Source organism: Capra hircus, chromosome 22 (assembly GCF_001704415.2).
Source record: "Capra hircus breed San Clemente chromosome 22, ASM170441v1, whole genome shotgun sequence".
Taxonomy (NCBI): Eukaryota; Metazoa; Chordata; class Mammalia; order Artiodactyla; family Bovidae; genus Capra; species Capra hircus.
The window spans coordinates 20,348,631-20,372,457 of record NC_030829.1 but is presented as its reverse complement, the minus strand read 5'-3'; positions in this window follow the sequence as shown (position 1 = coordinate 20,372,457).

The following is a 23,827-nucleotide window of genomic DNA, read 5'->3' as shown; positions in this document are numbered from 1 at the left end:
TAAAAGATTTGATGAGGACTAGAAACAAATAACTAAGGAATTAAAATGTTACAACACTGTGGATTGTTAACCCAAAGGCCTGGGTCTCTAAAATGGATGGTGTCTCAGATTTCCTTAAGTATTTCTGCATTTTTCTTCCTTTTTCCAGTTATAGATATTTTTGAAGCAGCAAACCGATCTATAAATAAATTGATTTTATGTGAAGAATAGAACACCAGAGTTGGTATTCAATTAAGACCCATTTATTTCACTATACTATAGACTGTTTCTTGAAAATTCTTTACAGCCTAATATTAAAATTTTAAAATCACACTATTTTTCATTGCAGGGCTTCACAAGTGGCTTAATGGTAAAGAATCTACCTGCCAAGCAGGAGACACGGCTCTGATCCTTGGGTCGGGAAGATCACCTCGAGGAAGAAATGGCACCCCACTCCAGTATCTTGCCTGGGAAAGCCCATGGATAGAAAGCCTGGTGGGCTACAGCCCATGGGGTTGCAGAGTCAGACACAATTTAGCAACTAAATAACCACATTTTCCATCGCACTGTAATCAAACATCTAACTGACAACCACTTTTACACTGAAGTGTATGAGAAACTTTGAGTGTTTTCATTTCACTTTTGGGGAACTCTCACATACATCTATTGTAAACTGCCAGTTGTATCTTATAGTTTTAAAACAAGAATATGAATGTGAGTGGGGGTGATCTATAAGTCTTTGGATGACTACAACAAACCTCCTCACCCCTTCTTGGAATGTTTGAGAAATGACTTTCCTACTGATAATGCTGATAGTAGTTGTAACTCCTTCAAGGACCAATCCGAGGGTTATTTGTGTGACTGCATTATTCCATTGTTCTGGTGACTGATTTGACAATTGACAAACTTCCAAAATTACAAGCCATCATATCCTAACTGCTACTATTCTGCTCAAGTTAGTAAAAAAGGCTGTACAATACAGTTATAACCATATATCCCTCCTTGAATTTAGTAATCTGTCATTAAAATTTTCCCATTTATTCAGGCAATCTCTCTTATTTATATTTGTCTAGGTATTTATTTTATTCAAGTTTCAAATTGGTTGGCACACATGGATCAAATAATTTTTAACTATTTTTAATGTCTGCAGGATCTGTAGTTGTGCTTTTCTTTCAGTACTCGTATCATTTAAATACATCTCCCTACCCTCTTTTTCCCAATTTTGTTAATTTCAATTGTCTTTGTAAAGAACCAAATTTTGGCTTTGTTGAGAATTTTATCACTTTGTATACCATTTCCATGCTCTGACTTCCCTGGTGGCTCAGACAGTAAAGTGTCTGTCTATAATGTGGGAGACCTGGGTTGGGAAGATCCCCTGGAGAAGGAAATGGCAGTCCACTTCAGTACTCTTGCCTGGAAAATCCCATGGATGGAGGAGCCTGGTAGGCTACAGTCCATGGAGTCACAAAGAGTTGGACACGACTGAGCGACTCCCCTTTCCATGCTCTAAATTCTGTTACATTTTGTTTTTACTTTTATTAGTTTTATACAATATCTTATTTGGTAACATTTGAATGGATATTGAATATATTTATATTTATGTCTTTATTTTCTATAGTATGTAAAGCTAAAGATTTACCTCTAAGCACAGCCTCACATGACATCATTTTTCTATGCTGTTACCATGCAGTGAAATTTTTCCTAATTTCCATTGTGATTTCTTATTTAGCTCATTAATCACCTAAAGACTGATTCTTAATTTCTAAAACTACATATTTTTCCAAGTTTCATTTTTATTGCTTGATATTTTGTTTATATTGCCATTTATATGTGTGTGTAATATGTTAATGATTTCAGTGTGTTTTAAAAGAATATATATACACTGTTACTTTAGTTCAGTGTCCACCACTTATATTTCCATAAAACAAAGGTTTTAACTGAGTTGATCAAATCTTATGTATCTTTTTTTCTTTTTTCTGTTTATTTTTCTTCTTTTTGGCTTTCTTGTTGCATCAGTTATTAATAGAAATGAGAAAAAATTTTCCACTATGATGGTGGATTTGCCTAGTTAATATTTTAACTTTTTATTTTAAAATAATTACAGGTTCACAGGAAGTTGCAAAAATAGTATAGAGAGATTCCACCTATACCTGACCCAGTTTCCTTGATGGTTACATTTTCATAACTATAGAATACTATCAGAACCAGAAAACTGAGTGCGGTGCAGGATATGCGTAAAGACCTATGGTGTATAACCACATGTATAGATTCCTGTAACATTGATTCCACTGCAATCAAGTTACAACACTGTCTTAGCACAACCTAACTCTCTGCCTTAAACTAGAAAAAGAACAAACTGAGAACAAAGTTAGTATAACAAAGAAAAAACTAACAAACTTTTAGCCTGACTAACCAAGAAGGAGAGGACTCGAATCAACAAAATCATAAATAAAAAGAGAGAAATTACAACTAATATCACAGAAATACAAAGGGTAATAAGATACCACGAACATCTATGTGCCAACAAACTGGATAATAGAAGAAATGGGGAAAAAAATTCTTAGAAATATACAACCTACCAAGACTGAAACAGGAAGAAATATAAAACCAAAACAGACCAATTACTAGTACGAAGACAGAATCAATAATCAGACATCACTCAAGAAAGAAAAGCCCCAAACCAGATGATTTTAGTGATGAATTTTACTTAATATTTAAAGCTATCTACAGATTCAATGAAATTCCTATTGAACTGCCAATGACATTTTTCATAGAATTAGAACAAAAATTTTACAATCTGTTTAAAAACACACGAGATCCTGATTAGCCAAAGCAATTTTGAGACAGAAAAACAGAGCCAGAGAAGCCAGAGAGCCAGAGAAGCCCTGACTTCAGAATATACTACAAAGTTACAGTCATCAAGACAGTATGATACTGGAAGAAAAACAAACATAGATTTGTTTTGGGTACAGAACAGAAAGACCAGAGATAAACATATGCATTTATGGTCACCTAATCTTTGACAAAGAAGGCAAGAATCTACAAAGAGAAATGACAATCCTTCAGTAAGTAGTTCTGGGAAAACTGGACAGCTTCATGTAAAAGAACGAAATTAGAAGACTTCCTGAGCTTCCCAGGTGGCTCTAGTGGTAAAAGAATCTGCCCGCCAGTGCAGGAAATGGAAAAGATGTGGGTTCAATCTCCGGGTCGCAAAGATCCTCTGGAAAAGACAATGGTAATCCATTCTAGTATTCTTGCCTGTAAAATTCCATGGAAAGAGGAGCCTAGTGGGCTACAGTCCACGGGGCTGCAAAGAGCTGACATGACTGACTAACTCAGTACACACACAGAGAACGATTCCTAACACCACACACAAAAACAAACTCAAAATGGATTAAAGACCTAAATGTCAGACTGGACACTATAAAACTGACAGGAAAACAGGAAAAACATTCTTTGACATGAACATAGCAACAACTTTTTTTATTCACCTCCTAGAGAAATGAAAAAAATAGACAGATGAGACCTAATTAAACTTAAAAGCTTTGGCACAGCAAAGGAAACCATAAACAAGATGAAAATACAACCCACAGAACAAAAGAAAATATTTGCAAACAAAGCAACTGACATGGGATTGATCTCCAAAATATACAAACAACTCATACAACTCAACATCAAAACAACAAAAAACCCAATCAAAAAATGGGTGAAACACCTAAATAGATATTTCTCCAGACAAGACATATAGATGGCCAACATGCACAAGAAAATATGCTAAACACCCCTACTTATCAGAGAAATGCAAATCAAAACTACAACGAAGTATCACCTTACATTGGTCAGAATGGTCATCATCAAAAAAATCTTCAAATAAATGCTGGAGAGGGTGTGGAGAAAAGGGAACCTTCTTACACTGCTGGTGGAAATGTAAATTGATACAGCCACTATGAAGAACAGTATGGAGGCTCCCTAAAAATATAAAAATAGAGTTACCATATGACCCAGAAATCTCACTATGGGCATATACCCCAGGAAAACCATAATAGAAAAAGATACACATACACCCATGTTCACTGCAGCACTATTTACAATAGCCAGGACATAGAAGCAACCCAGATGTCCATCAACAGAGGAATGGATGAAGAAGATGTGATACATGTATACAATGGAATATTACTCAGCCATAAAAAGGAAGGGAATTGAGTCAGTTGTGGAGACTGGATGGACCTAGAGTCAGTCATACAGACTGAAGTAAGCCAGTGAAAAACAATGATCATATATTAACTCACACATCTGGAGTCTAGAAAAATGGTACAGATGAACTTATTTGCAGGGCAAGAATGGAGATGCAAATATAGATGATGGACATGTGGATCAAAGTGGGGGACAGGAGGGGGAGACGAATCTGGAGATAAGGACTGACATATACGTACTACTGTGTGTGTGGGATAGGCAGTGGGACTCTGCGGTAAAGCACAGAGAGCTCAGTTCAGTGCTCTGTGATGACCCAGAGGGATGGGAAGGAGGTCCAAGTGGGAGGGGATACACGTGTACATATAGCTGATTCACTTCTTTGCACAGCAGAAACTAATGCAACATAGCAAGGCAATTTTACTCTGATAAAATTAATTCCTTAAAAAGAACATTAATGCCAGTCCTTTCAAACTTCCAAAAAATTGAAGAAGTGGGATGATGATGATGAAGGTTGCTCAGTTGTGTCTGACTCTTTGTGACCAATGGACTATACAGTCCATGGAATTCTCCAGGCCAGAACACTGGAGTTGGTAGCCTTTCCTTTCTCCAGGGGATCTTCCCAACCCAGGGATAGAACCCAGGTCTCCTGCATTGTGGGCAGATTCTTTACCAGCTGAGCCACAAGGGAAGAGGTTAGAGCACTCCGAAATTCACTATCTAGGCTAACATTACCGTGATACCAAAGCCAGGAAAGGCCATGATCCCAACGATGTTAGGCCAACATCCTTAATGAATACAGATGCATAAATTATCAATAAAATACTGCAGACTCATTTTAGCACAATAAAAGGATCATTCACCATGATCTCCAGAATGCAAGAATGGTTTAACAAATGCAAATCAATAAATATGATATTCACGGGTCCCCAACCTCTGGGCTGTGGACCAGTATCTCTTGCCTCCTGTCAGATCAGAGATGACATTATATTAGAAATAAAGTGCACATTAAATGCTATGTGCTTGAATTATCCTGAACCCTCCCACCCCAGTTCATGGAAAAAGTGTCTTCCATGAAATTCGTATCTGGTGCCAAAAAGGTTGGGGACCACTGTAATCTATCACATTATAATTAAGGAAAAAAATCTTATGATTATCTCAATATATTCAGAAAAAGCATTTGACAAAATTCCAAATTTCTTTATGATAAAAAATATCTCTTAAATTAGATATAGAAGGAGCATAACTCAACATAATAAAGGTCATGTATGACAAGGCCACAGCTAACATTACACTCATAGGTAAAAAGTTGAAAAGCTTTTACTCTAAGATTAAAAACAACAAAAGTGTACCCACTCTCACTCCTATTTTCCATAGTACTGGAAGTTTTGCCACAACAATCAGGTGAGAAAAAACAAACAAAGGCATCCAAATTGGAAAGTAAAAAGTCAAACTGTCTTAATTTGTAACTGACAGGATTTTATATACAGAAGATAGGTAAAAACTCCAAAAAACCTGATAGATATAACCAATGAATTCAGTAAAGTTGCAGGACACAAAATTGACATATAAAAATCAGTAGCATCTCTTCAAGAGAACAACAAATTGTCTGAAAAAGAAATATGGAAAACTATCCCACTTACAATAGATCAAAAACAACAAAACGCATAGGGAAAATTTCATCAAGCATTGGACAATCTCTACTCTGAAAATAAGACATTGATGAAAGAAATCAAAGAACATACAAATAAATGCAAAAATCTCATGTTTGTGGGTTGCTAGAAATAATATTTTTTAAATGTCCTCACTAATTAAGACACCTATAGATTCAATGCAATCCTTATCAAGATACCAATAGCACTTTTTTATAGCAATAGAACAAACCATCCTAAAATTTATATGAAACCACAAAAGACCCCAAACAACCAAAACAGTCTTGAGAAACAACAAAACCAGAGTCCTCACAATTTCTGATTTCAACCTATATTACTATACAGCAGTAATAATCAAAACAACATGGCACTGGCATAAAAACAGACACACAGACCAGTGGAACAGATCATTAGCCAGAAATAAGCCCAAGCATAGGTCAACATTAGACAAGGGAGCACTGGATGGAGAAAAAGTGTTTCCAATAAATGTGCCGGCAGAACTGGATATTTACATCTTAAAGGACAAAACTAGGCCCCCATATTATGCCACTCATAAAAATTAACTTGAAATTGATTAAAAACGTAAGTGTAACACCAGAAACTATGAACCTCGTAGAAAAAAGCTAAGGAAAAATAAAATCCTTAACATGGGTCTTGGTAATGATTTTTTGGATATAACAGTAAAATATAAGCAATGAAATATAAATTAGCTGTATTATATCCAACTAAGAAGCTTCTGCACAGCAAAAGAAAAAAAAATCAACAAAATGAGAAAGCAGCCTATGGAATGGGAGAAAATATTTGCAAATCATATATATAAGGGACTAATGTCCAAAATACATAAACAACTCATACAACTCAACAGCAAAGAAACAAAATATCCAATTTAAAAATGGGCAGAGGAATAAACTGTCTTTGAAAGAAGACATACAAATGGGCAACAGGTAAATAAGAAAATGCTCAACATCGTTATTCATCAGGGAAATGCAAATCAAAACCATAACAAAATACCACCTCATGCCCACTAGACTGGCCATTATCAAAAAGACAAGAAGTAACAAACCTTGAGGATGTGGAGGAAAGGTAACGCTTGAGCATTCTTGGTAGGCCTGTAGATTGGCGCAGCTACCAAGGAAAACAGTATGAAGGGTCCTTGAAAAATTAAAAGTAGATCCAGTAGTTCCATTTCTGATAACCTACCTGAAAGAAACAAAAATACTACGTTGAAAAGATAACCAAACACTCATATTGATGACCTTATTATTTAGAACAGCCAAGACATAGAAACAACCGAAGTGTCCAGCAACGGATGAATAGATACATACAATGGAAAACTACTCACTCATAAAAAGATGAAAGTTTGCCACTTGTGATAGTGAAAGTCACTCAGTCGTGTCTGACTCTTTGCGACCCCATGGACTACACAGTCCGTGGAATTCTCCAGGCCAGAATACTGGAGTGGGTAACCTTTCCCTTCTTCAGGGGATCTTCCCAACCCAGGGATCGAACCCAGCTCTCTCACATTGCAAGCAGAGTCTTATACCAGCCTTGAGATAGTACGGATGGATTTTAAGGGAACTTTAAGTTGTCATGTATGGATGTGAGAGCTGGACTGTGAAGAAAGCTGAGCACTGAAGAATTGATGCTTGTGAACTGTGCTGTTGGAGAAGACTCTTGAGAGGCCCTTGGACTGCAAGGAGATCCAACCAGTCCATGCTGAAGGAGATAAGCCCTGGGATTTCTTTGGAAGGAATGATGCTAAAGCTGAAACTCCAGTACTTTGACCACCTCATGTGAAGAGTTGACTCATTGGAAAAGACTCTGATGCTGGGAGGGATTGGGGGCAGGAGAAGGGGACAACAGAGGATGAGATAGCTGGATGGCTTCACTGACTCGATGGACATGAGTCTGAGTGAACTCTGGGAGTTGGTGATGGACAGGGAGGCCTGGCGTAAAGTCAGACACGACTGAGCGACTGAACTGAACTGAACTAAGTGAAGTAAGTTGAACAGCAAAAGACAAATTCTGTAAGATCTCACATTTGTGAAATCTAAAACAAAAACAAACCAGAATCATAGAAAAAGAGATCAGATTCAGTGGTTTCCAAAGGCAGGGTTGGGGGAAACGGGAATTAGAAGGGGTGGTCAAAAGGCACAAACTTATAAGAGAAATATATACTAAGGACATAATGTACACAGTCCATGATGACTACAGTCACATTGGTGTAAGATACATATGGAAAATTTTAAGAATAAATTCTAAGAATTCTTATCACAAGGAAAAATACATCTCTATATTTGTATCTATATGAAATGTTGGTCAATAAATTTATTATGGCAATCATTTCATGATATATGTAAATCAGATTATCATGCTATACATACTAAACTTATTAACTGCTACATATCATTTCAATAAATCTGGAAAAAAGAAAAAAACTTTTATTACTACTAAGATCTTTCCCCTGCTATTCATTTATAGACACAGCCAACCCTAACCCCTGGCAACCAGTAAACTGTTTTCTAAACAATTTTTTCTGTTTTGAGAATGCTGTATAGCTTGAATCTTAAAGTACGCAACATTAAGAGATTAGCTTTTTAACAGCTTAATGTCTTTGAGGTCTAACCAAATTGAATGAATTAACACTTTGTTATTTTTCTGCTGAGTAATATTTTTTGGTGAGGATTTACTGCATTTTGTTTAACCATGCAAGTATTGAGGAGCATACTGTCAGTTTTTGACTATTCCAAATAGAGCTGTTATGAGTATTTGTGTGAATCTTTTTGTATGAATATACATTTCTTTTTTTTCTGATAAATGCCCAGAATTGTGATTACTGGATTATATAATAGTTTCTATATAGTTTTCAAAGAAACTGCCAAAATATTTTCCAGAGTATAGTTCCATTTTGCATTCCATGAGAAAATGGATGAGAGATCCAATTACTTAGCATCATTCTCATAATTTTACATTGTCAATATTTTTAATTTTAGCTGTTCAAATTAAATCTCATCACGGTCTTTAACATATAGTGACATTTAACATTTGTTTCATGTGCTCATTTGCTGTTTGTATATCCTCTTTGGTGAAATATCTCTTCATGTTATCTGTTGATGTTCTAATTGGATTGTTTGATTGTTACTGCTGAGTCTTAAAGAATTCTTTATATGTTCTATAACATGTATAGTGTCATGTAAGAATTGAATCGCCAGTCCATGTCTGACATAGGGTGCAGCTTGCTTGGGGCTGGTGCATGGGGATGACCCAGAGAGATGTTGTGGGGAGGGAGGTGGGAGGGGGGTTCATGTTTGGGAACGCATGTAAGAATTAAAGATTTTAAAATTAAAAAATAAAAAAAATAAAAAAAAAAAAAGAATTCTTTATATGTTCTAGACATGAGTTCTTTGTCAGATATATGGACTGCATATAGTTTCTCCCAGTCTGTACCTTATCTTCTCATCCTCTTAATATGGTCTTTGGAAGGTCAGATTTTTAAAATTTTGATGAAATACAATTTTAAAACTTTTTTTTTCTTTTATGGAATACGTTTTTGTTTCTAAGAATTCCTCAATGCACTATAGGTCTCAAAGATTTTTTCCCACGTTTTCCTCTAGTAACATTACAGTTTAGTTTGACATAAAGATCTGTAATCCATTCTGAATTAATTTTGCAATAATGTGTGTTGTTTTAGATTGAGGGTTTTTGTTTGCCTACAGATATACAACTACTCCAGTACCAGCTGTTAAAAAAACCATTCCTCCACTGAATTGCTTTTGCATCTCTTCGAAAAATCAGTTGGTTTTACTTGTGTGGATCTATTTCTGGGTTTTCTTTTTATAATTCCATTAATTTGGCTTTAATATATTTGAAGCTAGATTTGGAATTGTTACGTCATCCTATGTAACTGCTTTCTTCCGTATATTACTGTCTTAATTTCAGATTTTTTTATGTTCAATTTGTTTTATACTAATACAGGGTTTTAGCTTTTTAAGTTTTATGCTTTCTCAATAAATCTTTCTCCTTTTTTTAGTTACTAACTTTTGTTTCTAATTATTTTAGATCTGCATCTTATAGCACTCTGCGCGTGCTCAGTCATGTCCTAATCTACAACCCCACGGACTGCAGCCTGCCTGGCTCCTCTGTCCAGGGGATTTTCCTGGCAAGAAAACTGCAGTGGGTTGCCATTTTCTTCTCCAGGGGATCTTCCTGACCTAGGGACTGAAGCCGCAACCCTGGCATCTTCTGCATTGCAGGCAGATTCTTTACCATGAGCCACTTGGAATCCCCTATAACCACCATGCTTCCCTGGTAGCTCAGCTGGTAAAGAATCTACCCGCAATGCAGGAGACCCTGCTTTGATTCCTGGATCAAGAAGATCCCCTGGAGAAGGGATAGGCTACCCACTCCAGTATTCTTGGACTTCCCTGGTGGCTCAGATGGTAAAGAACCTGCCTGCAATGCAGGAGACCTGGGTTTGACACCTGGGTTGGGAAGAACCCCTGGAGAAGGGCATGGCAACCCACTCCAGTATTCTTGCCTGGAGAATCCCCAATGGACAGAGAAGCCTGGTGGGCTACAGTTCATGGCAGTCACAAAGATCCAGGTGCAACTGAGTGACTAACACGTTCACTTGCATAAACACCATAGAACCAAAAATTCTTTTATTCATTCACTTGGACAATCTGTGTTTTTAAACTAAAGCATTTAATCCATTTACAAATTGCTGATATTTGGGGATTTTTTTCTGTGATCTTATCTTACATTTTCTACTTTGCCTTACATTTTATTTTCTATTCTTGTTTTCTTTGCCTTCTTTTATATTGTATTTTCTTTCCTGAATTCATTTTTCCTTCTACTTGTTGGCAAGTTAAGAGTTTTCATTCTGTTACTCTATATTTTAACATCTACACTAGTTCATTAAACATTAAGGTCCTGATTATCTTTACCCCTTCCCCCAAACACTAAGTCCTTAGAACATTTAAACAATTTTTTTCTCTCTAAATTTACACACTACTGCTTCATTTTGCTATTATCTTTTTAACTATATAAGATTTTGTTGTATACAATGTTTTAATTTTTTTGCTACTGCCATCATTCATTACAATTTCTATAGTACAGCAGATTTTTGTGAATTCTCCTGAATACAGATTCACAGGCAGCAAACTCATCTTTTTATCCATTTCAAAAGAGGCTGATTTCATCTATGTTTAAAAAGATATTTTTCTTTAATTGAAGTATAGTTGACTTAAAATGTTAGTTTCAGGGGTACAAGACAGTGACCCAATTTTATTCATTACAAAATAATCACCACTGTGTGTCTAGGTAAAATCTGTCACCACACAGTTATTACAATAGTGTTGACTATATTCCTTACATGGTATTTTACATCTCCATGACTCATTTATCTTATAAATATAACTCTGTACTTCTTAATCTCCCTCATCTATTCTCATCACTCTACTCCCTTTCTCTCTAACAAGCACCTGTTTGTTTCACTTGTTTTGCTTTTCAGTTTTCACATATAAGAGAAATCATATGGTACTTGTCTTTGTCTGACTCATTTTACTTAGCATTAATAGCCTCTAGGTCTATCCACATTGTCACAAACTTCTATATCTTGGCTATCATAAACAATGCTGCAATGAAGAGGTATCTTTTTTGAATTAGTGTTTGGTATTCTTTGGAAAAATACCCCAAAGTGGGCTTCCTGGATCATATGGTAATCTTACTTTTAATTTTTTGAGGAGTCTCCTTACTGTTTTCTCAGAGAAGGCACTGGCGACTCATTCCAGTGTTCTTGCCTGGAAACTCCCAGGGACGGGGGAGCCTGGTGGGCTGCCGTCTATGGGGTCTCACGGAGTCGAACACGACTGACGCGACTTAGCAGCAGCATCAGTGGCTGTACCAGTTTACATTTCCACCAACAGTACAAGGTTTCCCTTTGTTCCACATCCTCAGCAACAATGATATTTTTTTCTTTTTCTTTTTTACAACAGCCATCCTGGCAGGTGTGAAGTGATACCTCACTGTGGTTTTGATTTGCTTTTCTCTAATGACTACAGATACTGAGCATTTTTCAGGTATTTGTTGGGCATTTGTATCCATTCTTGGGGGAAAAAAGTCTTTTCAGATCTTCTGCCCATTTTTAAACTGGATTAAAAATTATTTTTGCCATTGAGTCTTATAAATTATTTATATATTAATATGTGGGACATTAGCACCTTATAAGATACATGATTTCCAAATATTTTCTTGCATTCAACAGGCCATCTTTAATTCTGTTGATAGTGTTCCTCACTATGAAAAAGCTTTTTAGTCTGATGTAGTCACAAAAAATTTATTATTGCTTCCATTTTCCTTGCCAGATGAGACATACCACCCCCTTCCCCCAAATACTACTGTCAAAGAGAGAGCTGCCTATGTCAACTTTTAGAAACTCAACAGTTTCAGGTCTTACACTTAAATCTTTAATCTATTTTCAGTTTATTTTTGTATATGATGAGAAAGTAGTCCAGTTTGACTTTTTTGCATATAGCTGTTCTGTTTTCCCAATACCATCTATTCAACAGCCTGTTTTCTTTTTTCCCCAGTATATATTTCTTAACTCCTTTGTTGTAGACTGACTAAACAGATCACTGTGGGTTTATTTCTGGGATCTCTATTCTGTTGTATTGATTTATTTGTCTGTTTTGTGCTACTACCATATTGTTCTAATTGCTGTGGCTTTGAGTATAATTCCAAACCAGGGAGCTAGATGCCTTCAGCTGTGCTCCTTTTTCTTAAAATTGCTTTGGCTATTCCAGGACTTTTCATGTTTCCATACAGATTTCATAATTATTTGCTCTAGTTCTGGGAAAAAATGTCACTAGTATTTTAATAGGAATTACATGTCATCTGTAGATTGCCTTGAGGAGTATGGCTATTTTAACATTAATTATTTCACTACACGAGCAGGGCATATCTTTCCATTTGTTGTGTCTTCAACTTCTTTCATTCTGTCTTCTATTTTTCCCAGTACAGGTCTTTTTACCTCTGTTGCTATATTCTTCCTAGGTATTCTTGATGTAACTGAACTGGACCATTTTCTTAATTTCTCTAATAGTTTGTTGTTAGTATACTGAAATGTAACAGTGTCGGTGAGAATGTGGAGAAAATAAAACCCTTGGTCACTGCTGATGGGCTTGTCAGTTGATGCAACCACTATGGAAAACAATATGCAGCCTTCTTAAAACTTAAAACAGAACTAACATTTGACCAGCAATTCTACTTCTGGCAGCATATCTGAAGGATGTGAAAACACTATGCTGAAGACATCTGAATGCCCATGTTCATAGCCAAGACATGGAAACAACCTAAGTGTTCACTGATGGATGAATGGATAAAGAAGATGTGGTGTATACCTAAACACATATCCATATCCATTCCATATCCATATACATATGGATAAAGAAGATATGGTGAATACCTAAACACATATACCTATACCTACACATAGGTATACATGTATACCTAAACACATAAACACATGTATATGCATATATGTGTGTATATACACACATGTACATGTATATACACACATGTATGTGTGTATATATAATGCATGTATATATATGTATATTCATATATACATATACCTACAATGGAATATTATTCAGTCCTAAGAAAGAAGGAAGTTATGCCATTTGCAATGACATGGATGGACCTTCAGATCATTATGCTAGGAAAGTAAAGTCTGGGATCATCTAATTTATATACGGAATAACAAAAACAAAACAAGCCTAATGAGCAGAGACAAAAGCAAAGCAGCTCATGGATACAGGGAATACCTAAGTGGTTACTAGAAGTTGGAGCGTAGAGATTAGTGGTGGGTGAATAGGATTTAAAAGTAAAAACTCCCAAGTATAAAATGTAACCCATGTTAATGTAAAGAATAGCATGGGGATTACTATTAATAATAGCCCTACATTACTGAAAGTTTTTAAGAGTAGATTTGAAAAGACTGCATCACAAGAAAAGAACTGCAATGATATATGTTGATAGACGCAAACTAGATTTGTTATGGTGACTATTCCACAATATATACAAATATCGAGCCATTATGTTGCATATGTGAAACTCATTTAATATTACAAGTCAAGTATATCTAAATAAAAAAGACATTTTTGATGAACATACTATTCTAACTACTCTCTAAATATTTATTCTGAAGATATTATTACACTCCTTTTAGGTTCCTCTTTTGCTTCCAAGATATCAACTGCCAGTTCAATTGCCATTCATTGAGACTATGTCTTTTCTCTCTAACTGAATTAGGTGCTTCTCTTTGTCTTTGCATTCTGCAATTTTCAATATGGTGTATAAACAGATGCGGACTCTATTAAATATTTTTCTTTCTTTTTTTGGCATTATGGAATCAATAAATTGTCTTTTGTTTGTTCTGAAAAATTATTTGCTATAATCTCCTCTAATATTGTCTTTTCATCATTCTTTACCTCCTCTCTTTTTGGAACTCTGATGAAATGTAATTTATATATTTCAATTCAAATATTTGGTCCTCTTTTTAATTATTTTCTATTACCATAAATTCTACTAGGTTCTGTTTTTTTCTCAAAAATTAAACTTTCTGAGGTCTCTTATACTGATTCATATTTTCAGTTTCTTACTTCATTCAGCATATTTATCATTTTCTTTTATAATCTATATTTTGTAATTGCAATACAGGTTTCCTTTATCAGTCTATTTCTGCTGGTTCTTGTTCCAGTGTGATCCTTTGTTTCATGATCCTTCCTCAACTTTACGAGAGCTTTTGAAGCCTTAGTTGAAAGTGAATCATCTCAGAAAATTCGAATTTGTTTCACACAAGTACCTGGATAGCACCAATAGCCTAGGAAAATTTTATTAGACTTGAGGATTTTAGGATCAAGTAGGAGGTAAAAACTGGGCTTCAAATTCACACGGGTCTAACTTGGGTAAATAAAACGTCAGAGTGAATTTCTTTCTCTCCAGTGCTTTGCAGTTCCTTTTAAAATGGGCAGTATTCTTTGCAGCCCCCTGCAGAGTTAGTATGACTTCACCTTGACCCCCACAGGAGAGCTCTAGCTTAATAAAGAAGGTTTCTTTTAGACTTTGCTTTGTTCTAATTACTTAGATGGGGCTTATTCTGTCCTGTTAATCTGAAAGGCTCTGACACTTGAACCTCAGGTTCACCAAGTTTAGTAAAAGACCCTCAAGTTTAAAGTCAACTTTTCAGTCTCTGCTTTTATTTAGATTTTGGTCTTTTGAATATTCTTTGTTTCACTTTACAGATACTCTTTTAAAGGTTTTATTAAAGTATTTGATCCACTATTTCAAAAACTGGAAACAACCCAAGTACCTTTCACCAAAGGAATGGATAAATACATTGTTGTATACATACAATATAAACACACTATTAACAATGAAAAGGAATTAACTATGCACAACAGTCAATTACAAACAGCAACAAAGAGTAATTTTACATTTTGTTCAGTAGGGAAAACAAACACTGAACACAAAGAGTATGTACTGCATAATTCTACTTATATGACAGGCAAAAGGAATCAGTGTTAAGAGAAGCCACATTAGTAGTTAGTAGGATTAGGGGGATTGGTGTTAGTCACTCAGTTCAGTTCAGTTGCTCAGTTGTGTTCGACTCCTTGTGACCCCATGAATCACAGCACGCCAGGCCTCCCTGTTCATCACCATCTGCCGGAGTTCACCCAGACTCAAGTCCATCGAGTCAGTAATGCCATCCAGCCATCTCATCCTCTGTCGTCCCCTTCTCCTCCTGCCCCCCAATCCCTCCCAGCATCAGAGTCTTTTCCAATGAGTCAACTCTTCGCATGAGGTGGCCAAAGTACTGGAGTTTCAGCTTTAGCATCATTCCTTCCAAAGAAATCCCAGGGCTGATCTCCTTCAGCATGGACTGGTTGGATCTCCTTGCAGTCCAAGGGACTCTCAAGAGTCTTCTCCAATACCACAGTTCAAAAGCATCAATTCTTCAGCGCTCAGCCTTCTTCACAGTCCAACTCTCACATACATGACTACTCAGTTGTGTCCAACTCTTTACAACTTCTTGGACTGCAGCTGCCAGGTTTATCTGTCCACTGAATTATCAAGGCAAGAATACTGGAGTGGGTTGCAATTTCCTTCTCCAGGGGCTTTTCCCGACCCAGGGTCGAACCTGGGTCTTCTGCATTGTAGGCAGATTCTTTACCATCTGAGCCACCAGAAAAACCCTTTCGGGGTTGTGGGGCTGGTTACTGACTAGAGAGGGCCATGAAGGAACTTTGTGGCACTCTGGAAATGTTCCATATCTTGATCTGGGTGGTGATTGTACAGGGATTAAAAACTCATCTAACTGTATGCCCAGGATTAGTGCATTTTACAGGCTGTAATGTATGCACGTTACACCTCAATAAAGTAAAATTGCCCTCCAATTTTAGTTGCTTTGGCCAGGGTACCTCACCTGTCTTACTACTGCAAATAAAAACCCAAGTGCTTTACAAATATATAAGGGATTTATATTCATTACCTACATTACCAGAGTGAAGTAGAAGTGGGTAGTTAGTTATTTAGAAAAGGCAATGAAAATATAAAACTGCCACTACTCCCTGTTTGCCAATAAGGTTTAAAATTTTTTTTTATCATAACTTAAACTCCACATTTCATTTTGCTTTTATAGTCAGTATCTGAATGAGCAGAAACATCTCAAAGAGAAAATCTATTGGAACAAAATATTAATATAATTGCAGATATAATTTCTAAGGGTATGGTAAAGCTATCATTTTTGTAACGAAAGTCCTGAAAATGTGCTTTTAATTCTTTAATAAACACCACCATGAAGACCACTGGCAGTTAGATCTGAAGGATTGTGATTAATTGTTCTAGTGTCTCACTTCTAGATACCTATATCATTTTTAGCACTGCACATGCAGGGCATGTTTTTCATGTCTAAGGGCAATTCATCTATAAACTGCATTTGTGCATAGAAGTTTATTAATAGAGAAGACTTATTAGCAAAAGGAAAGAGGTAGTGAAATGGATGTATTCATGCTTTAATAGCCACTGTTTACACATTTACTAACAGAATCATTCATTCTTTGCAAATGAAGAGAATGAAGTAAATAACAAATTATAGATGACTCAAGATATTTATCCTCCACACAGTGAATTTTGCAATTAACATTGTACTGATGGAATGACTCCTATGTCTTTATACATCTTTGCTTTCTTCAGCAAGTTTAGCCAAGCCCTAACATAAAACAGGATCCCACCAATGCTTGTCAGATAAATAGACAATAATGATAACTTACCCCTATTTTTTTATTTTTTTTTTACTTTACAATACTGTATTGGTTTTGCCACACATTGACATGAATCCACCATGAGTGTACATGTGTTCCCCATTCTGAACTCCCCTACCACCTCCCTCCCCATCCCATCCCTCTGGGTCATCCCAGTGCACCAGCCCTGAGCACCCTGTATCATGCATTGAACCTGGACTCACATTAAAGCAATCATACCCTCATTCTTTAATACCTCTCAAGTAAGTTTCACAGTACCGTGATGGGAAAAGAGTAATACTGTAACCATTGTTCTGACGAATCAAGTATAAGCACGAGCTTGCTATTATTTTTTTCTAATACAATAATGCTTCAGTGGATATGAGAGAATGTGTATAATAATTGGAAACTAATTGTTAATCACTTGATTCCTAAGCATCAAAAACTGAAATAAACAAATATTCACTAAGTGCAATAGTCACAAGGTACTCCCCTGAAATGAGGCGATTCTAAAACTCCTAAAACATTACCTCAATCTACTTGGGAACTGGCCCCTTGATATTAAATGCTTTGAAGCACACTTTTGGTGTGATGCTCTAAGGGGATCCTAGAAAAAACAGATGAAGCTCTTTGACTTAGCAATTAGATGGCTAGGACAGACCCCAAAGAATTCTGCAAAAATGTTAATGGAAGTACTCAGTATTTTCCCCCTTAACTTGTTTACTTCTGTTTGGTTATTTCCTCACATTACTCCAGGCAAACAGGGTTTTCCTTTGTGTTTTGCTACTAATTTCTTCACATTCCTTTCATTCCTCAGAAGCCAAAGATGGATATGGTACCTGCCTGGTGAAAACTCAGAAGTACTGGTTCTGATGTAGTAGAGGGACTCACTGTGTTCAGGGAGAACACATCGAATGACCATTCATAAGACATAATTTGTGGGACTTCTCTGGTGGTACAGAGGTTAAGCATCCGCCTTAAATGCAGGGGAACTAAGATCCCACATGCCGCAGAGTACTAAGCCCATGAGCTACAACTACTGAGCCCACAGACTCTGGAACCAGAGGGCCACAACTAAAACCCAAACTGTATTAATTAATTAATTTCTACATCCCTTGGTATTCATCACCTAATATTAAAAATTTGGGTTGACAACAGTATTGATCTCACAGGGTAGTTATTCTAATGGAACAAGATTATAATCTATGTCAAGTATCTCACACTTTGCTTAAAACACACACACACACAATGCCCAATACACATGGGCTATCATCGCTATTGTCTTCCTCTTCATCATCATTTATATCACCAAGTACTGGCTAAGAGTCTAGACTTCGAAGTCAGGCCTGAGATCTTGTCCCAGAACTGTCACTTGATGGTTAAACAACCTTAAAAATGATTTCACATCTCTTATCCTCAGTTTTTGCACCTTTACATTAGGAATTAGCCCTTAATGCATTCAATTGCTCCAATTATCACCTGGTGTAATGCCTGCGATAGTTCAGTTCAGTTGTTCAGTCATGTCCGACTCTTTGTGACCCTATAAAGCTCAACATTCAGAAAACTAACATCATGGCTTCCAGTCCCATTACTTCATGGGAAATAGATGGGGAAACAGTGAAAACAGTGGTGGACTTTATTTTGGGGGCTCCAAAATCACTGCAGATGGTGACAGAAGCCATGAAATTAAAAGACGCTTACTCCTTGGAAGAAAAGTTATGACCAACCTAGACAGCATATTAAAAAGTAGAGATGTTACTTTGCCAACAAAGGTCCATCTAGTCAAGGCCTGCCACACAGTAACTGTCTAATCAATGTACATGATGATTATGCCATCCTCTCTACAGGACGGTATCTCCAGGGCAGACTACTCATCTCTATTATACGGTTTATGTGTGAATTCACAAGGCAAGGCACTGATGAAGAGATTTAGAAGGGATATGCAATGCCAGACAGCAAAATGGGAAGGAAGTAAGGGAAGGAGAGGAGGCAAGAGCTTGATTTGAGTGATAGGGCCTTGTAAAGGATTACTTATTACAACTTTTTCTAGTCCAAGGAAGCATGCAGGTTCCTTCATTAGAGGAGTTTTCCAAATCAGCCAGGCTTAGAAAATATTAGTGATAGAGAAATTGAACTTCAGTAGCATGTTGGAAAAACATACCTAAGGATCACTACATCTGTGAGGTCATTTTAAATTCAAGAGTAACTTAGCTTGAATTACCTAGATATCTGCCCTAGTATCTCATTTAAAATCTCCACATTCTGAATGAGAGCCCTGTGAACTAGCTAAGCATAAGTGTACTTTGAACCTGCAGAAATGCTGGCACTGAAGACTCTGCCAAAGGCAACAGAAAAACAAGGAATAATGAACTCAAATCTGTGGATTCAGTCATTCCTGCCAGTCCCTGGTCTTTCATTATCCTAGCAAAAGGCAATTTACATAAAACTTTAGTTGTCCTTTTTGTTTACATTCTTTGCTTGAAACTAGAATCTTCTGGGTTTTTGTCTTGATGGCAAAATGCCCTCTTCCATGGCCTTAATAACACTCCTGTCTCTTTTTCCTCCAAATATGCTTCCATTTTCCTCTCACTCTGCTTGTTTGATAGCCGGCAGCATTGCAGATAACTTCAGGTGGTCATGCAAATGGGATTACTCCTGCCTTATCCCCAAACATGCAAGAATAAACTCGACAGGACACTGAGAAATGAGGAGCAGAGATTCATTCTTGGAGGGTTGAATTCTCTTATCCCTGTCAATATCCTTCCCTGATTTAGAGGTTTTCCTCCCTCTTTGCTGTCACATTTTCTCATGTCACAAAGGCAAACCTGAAAAAAGACACACTGTCAAGGGCGTCTCACTATCCTGTGTAGGTGATCTTATTGAAGAAATTAAATCACTTGGAAAATGAGTGGAGAGGAACAGCAGTCACTCTGCAGCTCCTGAAAGCATTGTGCACCCTAGGCATTTTGTTCTGGGGGGAAAATAGGTTACGCAAATTAAAGCACTTTTTTTTTTTTCTTTTTACTACTTGACTGCTGAATGCTTCACAGCTTTGTAATTTGGAAAGAGTGGTTCAACTCCCTTTGTGGCTTACTTTATCATGCTATATAATTACATCTGCTAGAGCCCAGCATCTAATTCTGCTTTTCAAGTATGCATACCGTGTATCATTGCAAATGACATTTCTTTTAGATGTTGCTGGTTGCTTAGCTCTTTCATTTTGTACTTTTTATATCAGTACCAACTCCAGTCAACAGTTTTACAAGGCATCTTCTCATTGTGACTTGCCTTACTTCCACAGAGAAAAAATTACTGCAGATAATATATTATAAAGTCTGTATACAAACCAATTGTTCATTTCCTGTCTTCTGTCCTTCCTTGCTCCCTCCCTCCTGTATGCTTTATACATAATAAATTGGAACTAGTGGCCAACATTTTGAAATCGGGACATTTCAGCTGGACCTGAGTAGGGACGACTCTATAAGACGGGGATGGATAGGGTGGACAGTGCTTGCACACTCCATTTTTTGTATTGTTTCTATCTCTTCCTACAGGCTCCCTGATAACCTTGCTTGATTAATTTGCACTCTCTGTAAGAACTATGAGGGCATTAGAAGATGTGATCCCTACTATATAGAGAGATGAAAATTGCTGTTCCTCTGTATTTGCTTCAAGCTGAGGAACCACCATGCTGCTGCTGCTAAGTTGCTTCAGTCATGTCTGACTTCAGTTGCTTCCAACTTTGTGCGACCCCATAGATGGCAGCCCACCAGGCTCCCCCATACCTGGGATTCTCCAGGCAAGAACACTGGAGTGGGTTGCCATTTCCTTCTCCAATGCATGAAAGTGAAAAGTGAAAGTGAAGTCGCTCACCCGTGTCCGACCCTCAGCGACACCATGGACTGCAGCCCACCAGGCTTCTCCATCCATGGGATTTTCCAGGCAAGAGTACTGGAGTGGGTTGCCATTGCTTTCTCCGGAGGAACCACCATACATGCTTGCTATCCTCAAACAGTTGAAACTCAACTGACAGGCTTCCGGCTTTCCTTAACACCCTGCAGTTCAATCTTGAGTTGAAATCATTGTACTCCTGCTCTGTGACCAGGGAAGTAAATTACCTGGCATTTTGGAAGACACTATAATATTACAGAGTCACAAACGTAAGGGTGGTTGGTTTGATTGGTAAAGATAACCTACTCCCAAGAACTTTAAGCATGATTTCAAAATCAAAAATACATAGATAAAAAGATACTCACTGGAGTGTCCATTTAAGCCAGGAAGATTTCAAAATGCTAATTAGGAAGATTGTGTTGAAACATGAAAACCATGTTAAGCAAAAAAGAGCGAATGCAAAATGGCATACCACAGTTACAGTGACCACGCCTCTAGAGACATGAAAATACAGAGCAGTCCTGTAAAACTTCCGGAAGTGTTGTTTTTTAAAATAAATCGTCACAAATTTTATCAGTTAGTTTATTTAGTAAAACAACCTTGAATTAAAATATTTTATCAAAGCAGAAATATGCCTCTTAGAGTCATTTCCATCTTGGAAAACTTGGCATAATAATATTTATGCTTAAAAGAGAAATTCAGACCTTGGTAACTTTCATCTCCTTAGCTGGAACTCTCTTTCTTAGTACCTGCCCTCCTTATCCCAAAGACAGGGACAGCCCTATGTCTAAATGAAACCACTCAGTGATCACCAAGCCAATAATTCTTCACCCAAAAATCACTTCACTTTGTCACTTCTTTGAACATGAATACACAATTGCTGTATGTCAAAAGAAAATTGCAGGAGATCTAAACGTAAAAAAATGCTCCAAGAGAATTGGAAACTTCAGAAGCCCTCTGAATCTTACTCACCAAATTCAAAGTAGATTGGTGAGTGTGGGCTCTCTCATCCTGTGAGTCTTGGCATCCCAGAGGATACTGTACAGATTAGCACTTTTGAATTGTAAATGTACTCCTTAAGACTTTAATAAAATGAAAAAAAAAAAAGAAAATTTCATATAATCACCTTAATAGATGTATAAAATACATTTGATAAAATTCAACATCTGCTCATGATAAAAACTTTTGACAAATTATGTATAGATGGACCATACTTCAACGAGACAAAGGGCATAAGTGACGAGCACAAAGCTAACACCATACTCAATGGTGAAAGGGTTGAAAGTTTTTTCTCTAACATCAGGAATGAGACAGGATGTCCACTGTCACTAGTGCCACCCAACACAGTACTAGTAGTCCTAGCTAAAGCATTCAGATGGTAATAAGAAAGAAAAGATATCAGAATTTGAACGGAAGAAGTAAAACTGTCCCAATTTGCAGATGACAATTTTATATATAGGAAATAATCAACAAATTCAATAAGGTTGCAGGATACAAAATTAACATACAAAAATCAGTAGCATTTCTACACAAAAACCACACATGATCTGAAAAATAAATAAGGACAACAATCTCTTTCACAAAAGCATCAAAAATAATACAATATTTAGGAGTAAATTTAACCAAGGAGGTGAAACATCTACACTGAAAGCTATAAAACACTGATGAAAGAGTGAAGAAGATACAAATAAATGGAAATATATCCATGTTCATGGATTGGAAAAATTGATGTTGTTAAAATGTTCATATTACCCAAAGCTGTCTATTGGTCAATGCAACCCCTATCAAGATTCCAATGGCATTGTTTTTACAGAAATAGGAAAAACAATTCTAAAATTTATATGGAACTGTCAAAGACCCGCAAATAGCCAAAGCAATCTGGAGAAAGAAAAATGAAGCAGGAGACATCACACTTCCTGATTTCAAACTATACTATAAAGCTACAGTAATCAGTAAACAGTACAAGACTGGCATAAACAGAGACATACAGACCAATGGAAAGGAATGAAGAGCTGAGAAATAAATCCATACATATCAAGTCAACTAATATTTGACAAAGAAGCCAAGAATAATCTGAGGAAAAAATAGTCTCTTTAAAAAATGTGCTGGGAAAATTGGATATTCACATGTAAAATAATGAAACTGGACTCCTACTTTATACCACTCTCAAAAGTTAACTCAAAATGTATTAAAGAATTAAACATAAGTCCAGAAACCATAAAACCCCTAGAATAAAACCCAATAAAAATATTATCGACATGCGTCTTGGCAATGCTTTTTTGGATATGACCCCTAAAGTGTAAGCAACAAAATAAGAATTAAACAAGTGGGACTATATCAAAATAAAAGGTTCTGCAGAGCAAAATATATGATCAATGAGGAAAAAAAGATAACCAAAGGAATGGGAAAACATAGTTGCAGATCATGAATCTGATAAGAGATTAATATTCAGAACATATACAGAACTCAACAGCAAACCAAGAAATAATCCAATTTTAAAAATGGGCAAAAGCCCCGAATAGTCATTTTTCCAAAGAAGATATACAAATGGCCAAAAGGTACACGAAAAGGTGCTGAAATCACTATCATTGGAGAAGTACCAGTCAAAATAACAAACTCTAGCAAGTATGTAGAGAAAAGGAAACCTGTGTGCACCGCAGACTCAACTGTGTACTGGTGCAGGCACTATGGTAAACAGCATAAGTGTCCCTCAAAAAATTAAAAATAGATCCAGCATTTCTACTTCTGGAATATATGCAAAGAAAATAAAAATACTATGTTGAAAGTATCTGCACCTCCATAGTTGTAGCA